This window comes from Mus pahari, chromosome 6, assembly GCF_900095145.1.
Source record: "Mus pahari chromosome 6, PAHARI_EIJ_v1.1, whole genome shotgun sequence".
Classification (NCBI taxonomy): Eukaryota; Metazoa; Chordata; class Mammalia; order Rodentia; family Muridae; genus Mus; species Mus pahari.
Genome location: NC_034595.1, coordinates 3,453,790 through 3,459,644, shown reverse-complemented (window position 1 = coordinate 3,459,644; position 5,855 = coordinate 3,453,790). Strand labels below are relative to the sequence as shown.

Here is a 5,855-nt window from a genome sequence, read left to right as displayed (position 1 = left end):
GGTTAATTCCTGTCTCTCCTCTGATAAAAACATCTGAGTGTTTTGAGTTGATCAGTTAAACAAGATTTGTATATTTCAGAAGTTGTTCAAAATAAGACTACAGTACTTTTCTCCAGCACCATGCAGAATTGACGTTAGTTAGCAGAGATCTTCACTGTGGTTCTTTTATTTTACAAACTCTTTATACCATGTCTTCTCACCTCTCTTCAAGTACCTGATAGTCAGATTAACCCTGGTCGATCATCTCTTCAATCTACTCAGTAGTGTCTGATTTAAAAAATAAAATCTTCCCTTGAGTTTAATTTTAGTATCTTAAAAAGAAGATCCAATTTAGATGTTTGATTTGTGGCCCAGTTTTTATATTATTCAGTGAGACAAACTGGATGGGTTAAATGTGTGAACACTTTGAGAAGATGCAGCTGGCACTCTCGATTCTGAAAATTCTTCTTTACGGTACATAGTTTACCATCTTCTGGATAGATAGTAACATTTTTACTAATAAAAATATAGACACGTACACAGCCTTACCTCAAACTCAGCATCGTGTTCTCTTACCTCTTTCTTTTTATTTACATGTAAACAACCCATTACTTCATTCACACATTCAAAAAAAGTCTCAAGACCTCTCTCATATATAAAAAACATGAACAAGCAGACAAAGTCTATATATTCACAAAACTTGCATTACAAGGGGCAGATTAAAAAAAAAATACTTAGGATAGACAAGGCTAACGATAGTGATTATGAAGAATGCAGAACAAGCAATAAGAGAGTTAACTTTAGAAAATGAGGCAATGAAGACTGGCTAGTTTGCATCAGGTTAACCGAGAAGGCCTTTTTAAGAACACAAGTATTTGATCATCTAGCAAAAGAATGAAGAAGGGCCAGTCATGGGAGGATGTGAGGATAGTCCAAGCAGAAAGGGCAGCACTTGCTGGAAAGGCTTGGACAGTTTCTAGAAAGTTCCTCTGAGTGTAAAGCTACAGGACAAAAATGAAGAGAATCTTACTAACACTGCACCTTAATCAGCCTTGCACTCACTTTTCATGACTGTTTGACCTAGAAAAATACAAATTGTGCTTCAAGTGATTTTCCTTTTGTGATTGCTCCCATTAGAAAGCCTTTTACTTAACCATTAATAAAAACAAAACTCAGCAACGTTCTTACTTTTGTATGTCATTGTTTTCAAAGATTGTTAAAATATTTGGCAAAAGAGGATGGGCCATCAATGGGAGGAGAGGCCCCGTGGTCTTGCGAAGATTCTATGCCCCAGTACAGGAGAATGCCAGGGCCAGGAAGCAGGAGTGGGTGGGTTGGGGAGCAGGGCAGGTGGAGGGTATAGGGGACTTTCGGGATAGCATTTGAAATGTAAATGAAGAAAATATCTAATAAAAAAAGAAGGAAAAGCAAAAAAAATATTTGGCAAAGAAATTTAAGTGATTTTTTTCCATGTGTCAATTATTTATATCTGAGAAAATTTCGAATAGTTCTTTTTTTCTCTGCTATTTTTTACTTTTTATTGGTTCTTTGTGAATGCCACATCATTCACCCCTGTCTCACTCATCCCTCCCTCACCTAATAACTGCCTTCCACCCTTGCAAACTCCTCCCCAACAGAGAAAAGAAAATCTTATAGAAGCTGTAGTGTATCATGGTGTTGTTCCACAGTATAACCTTTATCCACACTTCTTTGCTTGCAAATGTTCATTGCAATGACTTACTTGTTGGTCTGGTACAAGGCCTCTGTCTTCTGCGGCTCTATCAACACCAAAACCTCACTGGGAATCTATAGGACCATGAAAGGCAGCCTGATTCCTGGTTGAGCTAAGGCTAAAACCCTGGTGACCCTCTAGGGATGGTAGGTGGTTTTGCCTGTTTCCTGGACACCAAACTCCTGGCAGGAGGTCACAGCCCTCCATAGACTCGTGGCCACCAGTCACATGAGGGCAATGCCCCAAGCCCCTCCACAGGTAGAGTATGTGTAGTCACATAAAGTCCAAACAGATCTCCATTTCAATGAGGTACCTAAAGGCCTAGAAACTTAGCCAATAAACTTTCCTTTCCAGACACTCCCCTGCAAAAGGTGTTTAACCTCAGGCCCACCCTGAGAAGTGGGGTACAGTTTTACTCATCCACTTTTCACCATGATAATAAATGCCTTAAACCCATGGACTGCCTCTTTTCACCAGGGGAGTCATAGGGAAGACCTTTGCCTATAGAGTCACCAACTAATCTCCCATAGAAGGCCTCTCTGTGCTCCCAGCCAAACCAAGGCTAAGCTCAAGCCCATAGCTGCTCACAAGTCAAAGGCGCCCCCCCCCTGGGGATCCAGTCAGAGTTCTCCCCTCTTTTTCCCCTTGGCCCCAGGCTAGATCCACTCCGAAGGACCCCACTCCATTATCAGCTCTTCTGGGGTATCCAAGAGCCTGAGAACCAGAAGAGCCTGTTGTCACAGGCCCAGGGGTGCCAAGCCAGCTCCAGCTGCCCCCCCACACCTCAGACTGCACTTCCCCACCACCCCTGAGCATTGTCCCATGGCTTCCCTACAGCCCAGACACCCACCTGTGAGGTAAGCACAGTCAAAACTCCCACATCCTGCCCCACCCCCACCCCAGCAGCCATACCCTGTGGTGGAGCAGACAAAGGAACCATAATCCTACAAGACTCACCTCAAATATCCTGTTGCTGCCCTGGGTCATGGAGATCCTGTAGTTTTGGATCTGTAGGACTGGCTCCTTCATGTACTCCAGCAATTCATCAATGGGGAAGTGTTGGAGTGGGTCAATTCAAAGTCTTGCACCTGGCCCTGAGAAGTATCTGAGCTAGTCATCCCACAGGTTCTCCCTCTCTCATGCCCTCAGGACTGGCTCACCAGAACCACCGCCACCGCCACAGCCACCGCCACAGCCACCACCACCCACCCTACTAGGGCCAGCTCTACTCTGCTGCACAGGCGAAGTGCAGGGCCCACTCTCCCAAGTGTTCCAGCTGGTGAGGGACAGGGTCAGTTCTCCCATTCTCATGACTCTCAAGGCCAGCTCTCCTGCCTACTATAGGTGGTGAAGGACAAGGTAGGCCAGGAGGGTGTTCTCCCTCACCTTCACCACTGCCCGACAGACAAGAAGCAGAGCCTGCTCTCCTGAGCTCACACCTTTGGGACTGGCTCACCTGCAACCCCGACATCTAGAGTCACTTCTACCACACTGCCCGGGTGAGGTGCGGGGCCTGCTATTTAAAATGCTGCAGAAGGCAAGGGTCAGGACAGCTCTTTTGCTCTCATGACCCAGTCATAGCCAGCTCTCCTGCCCACATTAGGTGGAGAGGGTAAAGGGGAGGGAAAGGAATCCCTCTCTTGCTTACACAGCAGACAAGATGCAGGGCCAGCTCTCCCACACACTCTCCCACACTCATGCACTCAGGGCCCGATCACCAGCAACCCCCACATCCAGGGTGGGCTCTATGATGCTGCCCAGGTGAGGGGCAGGGCTTGCTCTCCTGAGTGCTGCAGCTGGTGAGAGGGAGAGCCAGCCCTTCTGCTCTCATGACCTCAGGGCCAGCTCTCCTGCCTGCCATAGGTGACAAGGAGGAAGGAGGTGTTGGAATCTCTCCCTGGACCAAAAAGTGGTGCGACCAGCTCTCCCATGCTCACACCCTCTAGGCTGGTTTACCTGTGCCCCTGCCACCAAGGTCAGCTCTACTGTGCTGCCCAGGCAAGGTGTGGAGCCGATCTCCTGAGAGTCTAGCAGCTGGTGAGGGACAGGGACAGCTCTCCTGCTCTCGTGACCACATGGCCAGGTCTCCCACCTGCCACAAGAAGTGAGGGGTGAGGGAAAGGAAGGTATCTCTCCCTCATCCTCTCTTCATTGTGCACACACACATCCTTCTGTTTCTCTTTCTCTTCCATTTCTCCACCACTTACTTGCTCCTCTTAGTGGTGCCTATGGTCTCTGAGTGCCTGGCGTCATCACAGGAGTGGTCTTAGGAGTGCTATGCCCAGGCATGCATTATGGTACTGAGTAGAAGTCACCTCAGGCATGGTCTGCCCCCATCCCAGGCCTGAACGACGCCAGACTGGTGGTCATCTCAAGTAGCTCCTAGTCTGGACCCTCATGGTGCTCTAGTGTCTTGAGATCGCGCCTTACCTGGGCCCTCCCAAATGTCCCCATGTGAAGGCCTCTGTCTCAGGCTCATCCTGCCTGGTGCCCATGGTCCCAGGCAGGGTTCTTCTAGTCTGTGGCTTGCTCTTCAGCTTGGGAGCCTGCCTGGGCTTGTGTGACTTGGGAGTGATGACTGTCTCATGCTTGCTTTTTATCAGGGAGTGTTAGGCTACGGATCATTCAGATCAGAACACTGAACCCAGATGACCTCTCCCTCTCTACAACCTACTGATGCAGATGTGATAAAGCAGCCACACCTGCAGTGCCTCTGGGGACGGGTTCTCTGCTAATTTTGATGGCACCATTATTATATACAGCTCTCATTTATATAAAATGGTTTTGTGCCTATAACCTATATCCAACCCAGAATCCTTGAGTAGTTTATAAATTATTTGCTATAATTAGCCCAATGTAAATTTTAGCTAAATAATCATTGTGCTGGTTTGGTTAGGAAATAATGGCAAGAAAAAAATCTGCACATGCCCAGTATAGGTGGATGCTTTAAAAAACTATTTTCCATATGTGTCTAATTAAATCTACAGATGTAGAGCCAGTGGCCACAAAAATCCAACTGTTGTTAGGTTTAAAAAGAAAAATAATCTGAGCAGAGTGTGCTAAGCAGTCTCTCAGGACATTTATTTTGGCAAAAGTTTTAAGAACACTTGGTTGTTCAAAGGCCGAGAAGGTAGAAAGCCAGTTGGAAGGCTCTCGTAGTCGTCTGTACAAAACGGCTTGAATAAGGATCATGATGCTGAGACTGGAAAGGGAGCCCTGAGTAAAACCAGGTAGGACACCATGCAAGCTGAACTCAGAATAACTGGATCGGTAGCAAGAAGGCGATGGAGTCAGAGAAACGTGGTCAACAGCGAGTTAGAGAAACGTGGTCAACAGCGAGTGTAACCCAATGTGAACAGATTCTGTATTTCAATATGTTGCTTTTTCTCTCAGACCAAATTCCCACAATTGTTCACGTATCCCAAACTCAAGCTAAATATCCAATCATCTACCCTATCTTCTTGGCACACTGAAAGCAAGAATGACAGGTTCCAGTTATAGGTTATGTCACACAATGCTTTTAAGGTTTCTAATTTTAAAGCCAATCACCCACCCTCTAAGACCTTCCACCTCGGAATTTCCCCTGAGTACTGAGTTAGGCTTATTTCATTTCCAGATGTCCTAATCTTTACTCCCACTTTCTTTTCCTACAGAGAAAGCTATGTGGCTTTCTCTCCCCTCACCTGGATTATTCTCTGCGTAAAGGATGTCAGCCAACCCTTAGCATTGGGATAAATTCTTAGATGTTTCAGTAACCTTCTACTGTCCTACACTTTCCAACAAACTTGATCCAAGCTTGTGTGACCTTCCAAACCAATTTATGAGTTCCCTGGGTACACCCCTCTGCAGAACCCCAGAGCAATCACTTAGGTAAGATGTCTGCAGAACCCCGAGCACTCACTTAGGTAAGATGTCTGCAGAACCCCCGAGCACTCACTTAGGTAAGATGTCTGCAGACCCATGAGCACTCACTTAGGTAAGATGTCTGCAGACCCCTGAGCACTCACTTAGGTAAGATGTCTGCAGAACCCCGAGCACTCACTTAGGTAAGATGTCTGCAGACCCCCAAGCACTCACTTAGGTAAGATGTCTGCAGACCCCGAGCACTCACTTAGGTAAGATGTCTGCAGACCCCCAAGCACTC

The 5,855-nt window shown here is 46.7% G+C and overlaps 1 pseudogene; it reads right to left on the bottom strand.

Moving 5' to 3' along the window:
- Positions 1-4,316: 4,316 nt before the first annotated feature.
- Positions 4,317-4,435, bottom strand: LOC115064334 (annotated as a pseudogene).
- Positions 4,436-5,855: the final 1,420 nt, after the last annotated feature.